The sequence below is a fragment of the Danio rerio genome, chromosome 13 (assembly GCF_052040795.2).
Source record: "Danio rerio strain M-AB ecotype USA chromosome 13, GRCz13ab, whole genome shotgun sequence".
Taxonomy (NCBI): domain Eukaryota; kingdom Metazoa; phylum Chordata; class Actinopteri; order Cypriniformes; family Danionidae; genus Danio; species Danio rerio.
Genome location: NC_141033.1, coordinates 51,544,415 through 51,557,247, shown reverse-complemented (window position 1 = coordinate 51,557,247; position 12,833 = coordinate 51,544,415). Strand labels below are relative to the sequence as shown.

The 12,833-nt window shown below is 34.8% G+C and overlaps 1 protein-coding gene and 1 long non-coding RNA gene across 10 annotated transcripts in view; both read right to left on the bottom strand.

Annotated features, from left to right (window-relative positions):
- sipa1l2a (signal-induced proliferation-associated 1like 2, genome duplicate a) overlaps positions 1 to 10,982 on the bottom strand; it is a 288,056-nt gene extending 277,074 nt beyond the window's left edge. For all 9 annotated transcript variants that reach the window (XR_015506408.1, XM_087279788.1, XM_087279790.1 and 6 more), the window contains exon 1: positions 10,825 to 10,982. The gene's annotated coding sequence lies outside the window, so the exon portion shown is untranslated. The remainder of the gene's footprint in view (positions 1 to 10,824) is intronic.
- The window catches only part of LOC147841212 (uncharacterized), a 1,204,737-nt gene that overhangs the window by 823,435 nt on the left and 368,469 nt on the right, over positions 1 to 12,833 (bottom strand). The gene's annotated exons all lie outside the window — the stretch shown is intronic.

Genomic DNA, 12,833 nt, shown 5'->3' with positions numbered 1-12,833 from the left:
CACAAAAGAAGATATTTCGAAGAAAGCTGAAAACCTGTAACCATTAACTTCCATAGTATTTGTTTCTCCTACTATGAAAGTCAATAGTTACAGGTTTTCAGCTTTTTTCAAAAGATCTACATTTGTGTTCAAGAAACTTGTAAAGGTTTATAACTACTTGATGAAGAGTAAATAGCGAATGAATTTTCTTTTTGTATGTGTGTGAATTCCCTCTTTAAACTTTTAAGAGCTAGTGTGAGTACATCTATACATCTCTGCCAAACCACATTATGACAGCAATCAGTGATGCATTGTGGGACTAAATCCCTACACAACATCAGACAAAAGTGGATAAAAAGACATCAACAACAATGCCAAAATTAGCAGCAAGCAACTCATATTCCCTGGGCCAATAAATCATCTCTGTCTAATATCTGTGCAGAGACACAGAGCAACACAAGAACATCTGTAAGAAACTCTAGCAGGCCGTCTTCTTCACGCAGCGGCAAGATGAGATGATATTGTGGTAGACGCATGCAGATATTGGATTCTACAATGGATATAGACTTGCTCATGTTTCATATATGCATACATGTCCTTCAGCTAAAAAACAATGTCAAGCGTTCTGAGCCAAAGATCAGGATGGAGAATACAGCCAGAGGTCGAATAGGGTGTTGCAAAAAATGTCTTGGAAATAAAACGAATTTCTCCACTGTGTCTGATCATCATTACAAGTCATGAGTAGGCCCACACAGAATCTGCGCGCGCAGAATTCCGCAGATTTTTAGCCCATCATTAATTCTGTTTATTTACTTAAGTAAATATTTAAATCTGAATTTATTTAGTTTTTATGCAGTAATTTATTATTTTTTATTTCATATATTAAGGTTTTAGTTATGGTACTCCGCAGGATACTCGCAAAAAAATTCCACAGAAATCGGCTGATTTATACCAAAATTCTCCGCAGAAATAGCAAAAAACATCCGCAGATTCCGTCTGGCCCTGGTCATGAGGCAAAAAATGTGCAATACTAGAGCTACACAAAATACCGTTTTACCATCGATATCGCAATGTAATCATTCGCAATAGACACAAGTATACGCAATGCTGCGTCTGGGTTTTAATTTGTCATTTCGCAAAGCCCGTTTAAAAGCATTCAAGCATAAGAAATTGTACTGTTTGTAACTGTCAAATTAATACCAATTAATTGTATTGAACAGTTTATAAAACGAAGACAATTCAGTATTGTTTGACATTTGATTATTCAATTACTGTATGTCAGCGTTTCCTCTAGGATTTTTTTCCATCGTGGCGGCAGGTCTTTTTTACTTTGCTCTACCAACTACCTGTGGCGTTATATCAATGACAAATGTTGTGAGCGCAGTATTAGAAGTCGAGATGGCAAGTATGTAATAGCCTACAGCATGCGGATCGATTTCCTCTGCTCGTGCACAAAACTTCTTGCACGCCCCCTCAAATATAAGGCGCTTCAAGATCTTCTTGTGCGCTCTCAAATAAACGCTGCTGAGTGCGATTTAGTGCATTTATGTAACGAGTATGTCTCCAGCATTTATTAGATTTGCTAGGAATATTTATGAATGTCTCTAATGGACCTACAGAGCGGTATTAATGCGTCCTGAAGTAAAGTGAAACTGCTATACGTCGTGTTTGCTGGCCTCACGCATCACGCACCTGTCAGTCAGACAGCCAGCCAGTCAGCTTAAAGGGTAAACAAATGACGCGCTGCACAACTACTGATACAAGTTTGCGCTATTATGATTCACTTAACCTTTAATATGTTTTGGAGGGACCTATAGAAATTATTTATTTAAATGAGAGATTTGTGAAGGATGTGCTCGTATATGTTGAGCGCTGTACATTTCCAGTGCCGACTAGCCATGGTGTGTGTGTGATGTGCAAATCCATGGAAAACTATGTTAAAGCATTTTCCTAATTAGTATGCATGCATCTTTTATAAACTAGAGACTAAAGTACATTTAATTTGTTACAGAGCAGTAGAGTTGTACAATTAATCGAAAAAAGATTGCGATCTCAATTCGACCGCCTAGACGATCATAATCCAGCAATTCTACGATTCTGCCAATCATATTTTCAAGTTCAAAAGAGAAGAAAAGGCGGCTGCACGAGTCTATTCATTGTTTCTCACACGTTGCTCAGTGACATTGACACCTCCAAATGATGTTGAATGAGTCATATACTGTATTTATAAGGTATAATTCACCTAAAAATGTCATTTTTGTCTTCATATAATGATGTTTTCGCGGCCGGGAAATCACACGTGACGTGAGCTGCTGACCATGAGCTGTTATCACAGAGGGAGGGAGCGCGCAGTACTTAATGATAGACGCGCAAGCTCCTACTTTGGTGAACAGAACCTGCTGGAACCTGCATATGCTGTAACAGGTAATACAGTTGTAAATAATATTCAGTTTGTGGCACAGAGTGATCGTTTGGGAGCCGTGCGTGAAGTATCAACAAGCACTTAGCAGTCAAAATGAAACCGAAAGTGTGCACTTCATTTAAATTATCATATCGCATATTAGAGTTATGATTACGACAAGCATTTGATGTTTTTTCTGTCATAGCGAACAGAGTTGTGCGCAAAAAAAAAATGTTTACAGTGTCAGTATAACTACTCTAGCCTATATATTGTTGAATATAATCTGATAATGGCAAATGTCTGATTTCACCAGTGAATAAAATTCTCTAATATGACAGATTGCAAGCATATATCTCAAACATAATAATTCAACATCAGAATTATTATTAGTAGAATAGAATTGTTTATAGAAACCAGTAGACCTACACATAATATTACTATTGATGTTTTGCCTTATGTTTGTTTTATCATACCTTTATTTTACATGTACAGAATCGTGAGAAAATCATGATCTTTATTTTAAGCCAAAAAAAAAAAAAAAAATTCGGGATTCTCATTTTTGCCAGAATTGTGCAGCTCTAAAGACCAGGAAAATTCCAAATGAACGACCCTTAACTTCTACAAAGATGCATAAAATCTTGATTTCGACCATAAAAAGTCCAAAATAATGATCAACCCATTGCACGGCTCATTTCAAAAACATTACAGAGAGTTCAGCTGCAGCATTTATTTGTTGGGCTAAATAAGCAGTGCATATTTGCAAGCTGATAAAACACTAGCTTCTAAAAAAATATTGAATTTGCAACATCCCAAAACCAACAAGAAAAACATGTATTGTCATGATACTTGCATTTCCGCCAAATGACTAACAAACAGTTACACTAATGCGGTTTGAATAAACAAACAGGCCTGTTGTGGCATCACCCAACAGCTGGCAGAGATCTGATCTGATGATGCCAGTCACAACTGTTGGTCATTAACAAGTACAAGAGAGAATGAACCAGACGGGTGACTGATTACAGGCCAAGCAGATCTCTGCATGTCTAAAAGAGCTTATTAACTAGTTAGTCCATCGCAGATCTCCCATGCATAAAAACTATAAAGTCCTGCTGCATCCTCAATGGTTCTACATGTGATGGAACCAGTGGAGTGCACAACTTATTGTCCATCAAGTAATGAGCGATTATATGTCTAATGCAGAGTTCAGACTGCATGATTTTAGCCCCGATTTTGACTCGCAGACGCCTGAAATCACAGGCAAACCGCCACTCGATTCGACCCCCTAGACGATCCTAATCCAGCATTTCTACGATTCTGTCAATCATATTTTCAAGTTCAGGAGAGAAGAAAAGGCGGCTGCACGAGTCTATTCATTGTTTCTCACATGTTGCCAAATGATGTTGAATGAGTCACATACTGTATTTATAATGTATAATTCACCTAAAAATGTCATTTTTGTTTTCATATAATGATGTTTTCGCGATTGGTAAATCACACGTGACGTGAGCTGCTGACCGTGAGCTGTTATCACAAAGGGGCACGCGCGCGTCTACTTTAATGAACAGAACCTGCATGTGTTGCGAGTAACAGGTAATACAGTTGTAAATAATATTCAGTTTGTGGCACAGAGTGATCGTTTGGGAGCCGCGCGCGAAGTATGAACAAGCACTTGGCAGTCAAAATGAAACCGAAAGTGTGCACTTCATTTAAATGATCATATCGCATATTAGAGTTATGATTACGGCAAGCATTTGATATGTTTTTTCTTTCATAGCGAACACACAGTTGTGCATGAAAATAAATGTTTACAATGTCAGTATAACTACTCTAGCCTATATATTGTTGAATATAATCTGATAATGGCAAATGTCTGATTTTACCAGTGAATTAAATTGTTTAATATGACAGATTGCAAGCGTATATCTCAAACATAATAATTCAACATCAGAATTATTATAAGTAGAATAGAATTATTTATAGAAACCAGTAGACCTACACATAACAATATTATCCAGGTTGTGCCATATGTTTGTTTTTACCATAGCTTTATTTTACATCTACAGAATCGTGAGAAAATCATGATCTTTATTTTAAGCCAAAAAAAAAAAAAATCGCGATTCTCATTTTAGCCAGAATCGTGCAGCTCTAAATCACACAGTGTGAACTATCAAAGAAGCCATCTGAAAGAATCACAGATTAAACACTGACTCCGTCAAATATTTGGCATGCTTCAAAATCATGTGTTCTGATTGAAAATAACATCAGCGATGACCTACAGCCAATGAGAGAGCAGCATCCACTAGTATGGGTATCTGCAGGCCAGCGAGAGGTTTGGGAAGAGGTTATAGAGCCCCTATTATACACTAAAAAGGGTCATATTTTGGTTTCAAGGGTTTCCAACAAGAGGCTGATATGCAAGCAAGGTCAAAAAACACTTTTATAGTCTTATAATCTGCATTTATTTTTACCTAATTATCCCAGCGACTCTCATATGATTCGTTCAGCGATTCATTTGTTTCCAAACCCCTCTTAGCGCGAAACTAATCTGCGCCGATTGGACCGATAATTGGTTGACAGCATTCAACTTCAGATAGAGTGAAATGCCCACCACGGCTTATTAACAATATTGAAGTGGTCTCAGTGCATAGTGTATGTGTGAGCATACTTGCCAACACTCCTGGTTTTCCTGGAAGTCTCCTGTATTTCAGACCCATCTCTTGCCACCCTCCCATTTTGTCATTTATCCCGGAAAACTCCCGCAATTTCAACCCCCCAAAAGCAGCACAATTTCAACGCGGCATTAGACGCGATATGAGATTATAAAGAGTTAATCTGATACAGTACAAGCAATTACTCGTAACAAAACACAATTAAATACATAATTTGCAAGCTAGAGAAAACAACGAGGGAGCCATTTTAATCGCACTTACTTACACTAGTGGACTGGAGAAAGAAACTGGTCCATGAACTTTGTACTGATAAAGTTCCTTTCGAGCTCTGACAAAGTCCCATATATCAATAGTCTTCTCTGATCCTTCTTTCAACAAATAGCTGATCAATCCCCAGTTGTAATCGTGTAGATTCCAGAAGCACACAGAAAAATGACGGAATAAGCACAAGGCTGGGCTATAATGGCAAGACATTTTTGCAAAAGTAAACCTCAACCACTGACTCTTCACAGCTTCATCGTAGAGAAAATAACACCAACTTTCCCCTCAAACTTCCAATAATATTCGTCTGAGCACAGCGTCTTCATGACATGATTCAACCGGGATCTATTACAGTGTTTGTGGGCGTCACACCGAAAAAAAGCCGAAACAGCTAAATTATCAAGACGATTCATTTGAAGCACTATAAGTCAACTCATTTATAAATGAATCAATAGTTTTAAACACTGTGCACTTTAGGATTTAAGCCTTAGCTGGATATTTCACTTAAGGGGCTTTTAAGGGCTTCTTTTCGGTATATTTGGATGCAAAATATGGAGGGAAAACTAGTGGAAGTTTGGCAGGAGCACTTATGTCTGTTTGATGTGTCATCTGAGCAATAAGCAAGGCAAACTTTATTTATAAAGCACAATTTTATACAACCGTAGTTGATCCAAAGTGCTTTACAATGAGATAAAATATTTAGGAAAATAACAAAAAACAAAATAAAACTTGTATTAAAAATGTAAGAAAAGGAAATATATATGTAATACTAAAATACAGTATAGAAATTACACCACAACCGGGTCCAAAAAATTAAAACTTGAAAAGAATTTGTCAATTCCCTTCAAAACCCAGATGAGCATAATAAGTAAATTTTCTACTTCACTAAAGGCTTCTTCCCTTATTATGTAGATAATGACAAAAGGTATAGTATGTGAAATTGCGTTGTTTTCATGTCACTTTTAGCGTGTGTTCGGTTGTGAGATGTAGTTTGACGACCAAGACAAAGTTGTTGGCGCTACTTCCTATTGTTAAGTCATGCAGTTTGAAACCCCCAGTCGCCGATCCATCTTGCTGTGTGAACACAGCAGCAATGGAACACTACCCTAGATAGTCATTCAGTGTGAAAACATGTAAAGCGACTACTTTGAAAATCATGCAGTCTAAACTCGGCATAAATGAGAAACCTTTCAAAAATCCAATGGAAAAATGTGAACTTGTAATTTGAGAGAGCTGTTATCAGCAAATAAAATACGAAAAGCCAAAAGAGAAAAATGGGCCGAATAATACTCACAGCTTTCACACCAGACACGAAAAGCGATGCACTATGAAACCCATTAATTTTAATGGCTTGTACATCGCAAGGGTGTATTTTAGGGTTCGGATTTTATGGGTACTGAAATTTTAAAAACGTCAATTTCCCGATAACATTTGAGCGCTGTTGAGTACGTTCTTAAAAACGCTCCAGTGTCCCTGTGACTGTGGTCTGATGACCTTCACAGCCAATCACAGTCATTTCTGTTGAGCACCTGAACACAATGACAAATCAATGACAATGACAAAACGTGCTCAACATCGTTTAAATGTTAGCGGGAAATGGACGTTTTTTTAAATTTCAGTATTGTATGAATTGTGACAACCCAACTGTGTTTTTAAAAGTAACTTTAATAACTTTATTAATAATGATAACAATAATAACAATAAATCAATAATTCAGTGTCAAGCCATTGAAATGAATGGGTTTCATAAAGCATTACAAAGGACTTTTCCGTTTTTGGTTTTGAGCCAAGTTCCTCTAGAATTTTCTGTTTCGGCCCTGATTGTTCATTGAGCATATGATCCGAGAGATTCACATCTGGAACAGAAACATGCTGGATGAACTACATACTAAAGTTTCATCCTTGGTGTCAGCCTTTTATTTTTAGCTTTAATAGTGACTATTGCCTTAAGAAAGCTCAATTCTGAGGGGCTCCATTAGTTGCAGAATGAGTTGCCAGTAAACATGAAGAGCAGATGGCTTCTGCAAATCCATTTCATTCAGAGTCCATCTCATCTCTTCTGGTTAAACATGAAATATCCTTGTAATATCATGCAACGAGGACGATAACAGCGATAAACAGTTGTCTTGGCATCCTTTGTTTCTGATTGCCACATCTCGAGATATTCCATTCCTTTATCCGACGGATTAGACAAGCAGATAAATCTCGTATGTTTCAGAAATGCTGTCTCACAACCCTGTCAAACTCAGTCAGACTGAAGCGTTTGCATTTCTGACACAGTAAAACAAACATCAAAACAGCACTGACATTAAACAGCGTTCCTGCTTGACATGAGGGTAGCGAGCACCTGTCAGGACAGATGTTATTTTCAAGAGGAGACTCCAAACCCAGCTTTAATTTCCTGTCATTATGTTATGAATGCATTCAGGAGTGAAACGCAAGACAAACATCCTTCTGCCATCACAGTGCCATCTAAGCCAGGCGATGGGAAGACAGACTTCTTGTTTATCTCAGGGGAACGCAAGGCAACGATGAGGAAACTTTAACAAGCCAATAACAATGAAAATACGCAACTTGCCCAATCACATTTATTTATACACCATTTTTACACAATGCAGATTGTTTGAAAGCAGCTTCGTGGTAATAAACAGGAAAAAAGCAGAATTGAAATACAATGAAACATAAGTAGTGGGCATTCCAGTATTATGGATGAGACACCTGAACTCATAATTACAATATTTAATTAAGTTGTTAATGCATATTTTCAGAGCATCCATGGGGGATTTTTTTTGCAGACGTAGGCCTAATACATTTTAAAATAAGTTTTGCTATGGTAATGCAGTCCGTCCACACTACTGCAGAGTTTTCAAACCCCCAAAACGGAGCGTTTTGAAAATGCTGAAGAGTCTGTTTTGGTTTTAAAATGCTGCTGCTCCGTATCAGTGTCGATGGGGAAAACGGAGAGATCTGAAAACAGAAGCGTGGCTGCAGACATTCACGTCTCTTATTGGGGCTTTTCTCGAAATTAAGGTTTTCTCTTCCTTTCCCGATTCCTGAGGACACGTCGGGTAACTCTTCAAAGGGAACAGTGCACTTTATAATGTCATTCACATCACCCTGGCTACATTGTTTCACCATCTTTACAACAAAATGAAAACATGATACAAGTAGGGATGGGTATCGAAACTCTGTAGTTTATCGGTATCTGTGCTACATTGTAAAAGACCGAAGTATCGATAAGCTCTGAAGTTAACGGTCCTGCTATCGGATTAAACATTACTTACAGTAGTGTAATTTAACTGACCAACCTTTTCTAATTTGTGATATTTGATATTCGTCTGCACACTTGGCAATCTCACATGAGAAATGCTTGTGTTTCCGGCAAGCACGTCAAGTGTAAAAGCCTTCACAGTTCTCGGCTGTGTGCGCGCACTCATAAGCTACATTATCTCCCTAATTTGAGTTGACCTTGTTTACAGAAAGGTAAGGTAATTTTATGAGCTTACAGCTAGCTCTAGAGAAAAAAAAAAAATTGTATTTATTTCTTAATATTTAAAAACAAATTTGAGTAAATTTTTACGTTAATATATTTTCAGTATCGCTTTTAAACTAATAGTCACTGCATTTTAGCAATAAGAAGCTACAATACAGGTTACTGAACTGAAGCTTGACTACAAAATTCAATCTCAAATCAAACCGAAATCGCAATATCTGCCAAAAAAAAAACATTTTAATAACTCCTAATTAGATATTTTCCCCAAATCGCACAGCCCTAGTGTAGACATGGCCTGAGTGCAACATACACAACTCAAAATCCAAATCAACATTATTCGCGATGCTAATCCACTGCATTTAGATGCATGTCACATTAAAAGAGAACAAATCTGTTCTAACTCTAACAATGTTTTTCTTTAATCCATCTGCAACCAATTCACCTTTTGGAAAAATAATTATATGAGATCACATATCTGTACATTAAACTAGTACAGCAGAATCCATTCATAATAGCCTACTTCACCTTGAAGAACAATACACTTTTGAGTCAACAAAGTATAAATGCTTTTAGGTATTTCTCCTATCCTAAGAGATGGAGATGTCATTTTGTTTGGCGGTATGAAAGAAGGGAACATCAGAGGATTCTCCCCTGTCTGTGTCCCCAATGTATTACTGAAACGACTGAAAAGAAAATAGCTTTATTAACCTTGACACTGCAAGGACTTGGCTGTGTAACCTGTCTAATCAAATGTGCAATTATCTGACCATGATACACACTGACTGTTCAGAAGACAGAGAATACACTGAAGTGTTCTGAGTGACACGACACAAATGTCTACTACAATGCTAACACTGATTTTCCAGCACTTCTGATGATTTATCAGTTTAGAAATTGAAAAATGACAGAATAAAATTGACTATGAAGCAGTACAGGCCGTTTCCTTTCTTACAAAAAGTACAATGATTTATTATTTTGACAAATACAATAAATGATTTCATGTTCATATACCAAGGTATTTGCATGAAATCTCGAAGCTAATGAGTTTACCATTGCACTTGTTCGATACAAACATGATCATTTTATATAGTTTGATTTGCAGTCTCTATAAAAAGAAAAAGACAGAAAATGTGATGCACAAAAAGCTGAAATACAAGAGATAAAAATAAAAATCTCACTTAAAAATACATGCAAAAACTGAAAATACAAAATAAATGTTCGCATTTCAACAAATCTAGCTTATTATAGCTTCAGATCAACATAATAAACCAAGATGTGCTTTAAAAAGACTAAATGACAGGTAATAAATTGTATAAAAAAATAATAATTTGAACCTTCTTCTATCAACCTTCTTCTATCATATAGCTGTATTGTTGATTATTAAGAAAATTCAAGAGCCCTCTAGTGGATATCTGCTAGTCTGCCTATAAAATCAACTTTATTTTGACAGGCTTTGTGTTTTTTAAAGCACAATCCCTGAACTAAATTAACTTGATAACTCCATAAACAGAAAAAGCCCATAATTAAAACAATATTGAGAGACAATGACATTTTCTATTGTTTGATAACTGTATACCTGTCTGATTCTGTTATATTTTCACCTCAGTATTGTTCAAGGACATGCACACTAACCAACAGTAAAAAGCCAGGTAATTACTCACAATACTCTAAATCTCTATGACTCGCGTACTACCTAGTGAGCTGTCAAACAGATATCATTTTTGGGCATCATTAGCATTGACAACAAGGAACGCGCCCAAGACGCCCAAACCTGCTGCACGGACTGTGACGCCTAGGTAGGGAGCTTACTAGGTTTGAGTCAAAATACTAACCATTATTCCAACTTAAACAGCATTCAGCCTATTTTTCGTGGAATCAAACACACAACATCTTCACTAAACTAAAGGAAAACACAATCGTAGTTTTTCCAAACCGATACTAACATAGTAACGTTAACTGTTATTTCAAAAATCACAACACAGCAAGTAACAAGTGAGTACAAATCTCATAAACGAACCTTACCCTCGGCATTTAGAGTAAAAGAAAGTCCCATATTGTGTGGAAGAGCGTCAGTTGCATCCCTTTAAAATACAAAGCCAGGGGTATGATCATATTCCACAGAAGACAGTTCACAGGAGAGCTGGTACCTTCACCCTCCACTCACTCAATCCAAATACTGCCGTTTGTTCGGCTCACATGAAGCCGGCCTGTAGCTCCGCCCCTTGTGGAAGATGATTAGTCGAGCTGTTGCCAAACCCCGCCCACGCACTTGTTCACGGGGAGGGCAAGAATGTATATAAACAGCGGTAAACAGACTCCTCAAAGCAGGTATTTTGGGTAACTATATATTTTTACAACAGGTCAATTAAATGAAATACTATGGTGTGTGGAGATTTAAGGCTAAAATATTCCTTGGACATCAGTTTAAAAACAGCTATAGTATGAAACTGGAGTAATAGTGGCCCCAACTGGAAAACTGGGGGAATATATTTATATATTATATTATATTATATTATATTATATTATATTATATTATATTATATTATATTATATTATATTGTATTATATTATATTATATTATATTTAACAAAATGACCTTAATAAAGGAAAGTTGGGATTTTGAAACAAACAAAGTTGCAGGTTTTTAATGGAAATGCCACTAAAATGTATTTATTAATTTAACAATTATTTTTGAAGTTTTCATTTTACATTGAAATGCAAAAATACTATATAAATAAATTCATAACCGGACATCATCTGAGCAGTATATTCACATTGCACTTTTCATGAGGAACTATGGAATGAAAGGTTATATTTAATAAATATTGTTATAATGTCGGTTTATAATAATAATAATAATAATAATAATAATAATAATTTATTATTATTATATTATTATTTTTATTTTTATTACTATTATTATTATACATGTTTCATACATTATCACACATATAATTAAATTAATTTGTTCGAATTTATAATTAGAATGACAATGATTTAAATACATTTATAATTCATATAATAATAATAATAACAATAATAAAAATGTCTGTTGTTGTTGGTAGTAGAGTTATCATTATTATAAGCATTATTGAGAATGTGTATTATTAGAATGAATTATTATTGCTATTAATATTTATCATTATTATTCATAATTTTAATACTACATAACATATAAATAATTACTATTTTATTAAAGCAATTATAATACACAAATAATATAACTATTGCTGTTGTTATTATTATTATTATTATTATTATTATTATTATTATTATTATTATTAAAATATTCCACTCATTATCACATCACAAAACCAAAAAATATTTATTATAAAAAAGGTAATAGAGAACTAATGTAATGTAATAAAAATTATTATTATTATAAAAAATATTCCACAGGTTGTTACATACTAAGAGTACATAGTTAAACACGACAAACCATGAAATAGTCATTATAAAAGGTAACAGAGATTTAATGTAATGTAATGTAATGTAATGTAATTGTGTATGAAATGTGCTATATAAATAAACTTGCCTTGCCTTGCCTAATGTAATGTAATAAAAATGATTTTTCACTCATCCGAATCTTGCTTGGTAATAAAATATAGGTGTTAATCGCATTTAAATTAATGTCAACCTGAAAAAAAGTCCAAAAATAATGCTTTAAACTGTTTAAAATAATATTAAATTTACTACTGTTATTATTTTAGACATGAATATAATAATAATAATAATAATAATAATAATAATAGTAATTATTATTATTATCATTATTATAGAAATATTCCACTCGTTATCACATACTAAGGGTACATTTAAATTAATGTCAACCTGGAAAAGGTTCAAAAATATTGCTTTAAACTGTTTAAAATAATAATACATTTACTATTGTTATTATCTTAGGCATTATTATTATTATTATTATTATTATTATTATTACTATTATTATAGAAATATTCGTTATCACATACTAAGGTTATACAGTTAAACATGACAAACCATGAAATAATAATTATTATTAAGGTAACAAA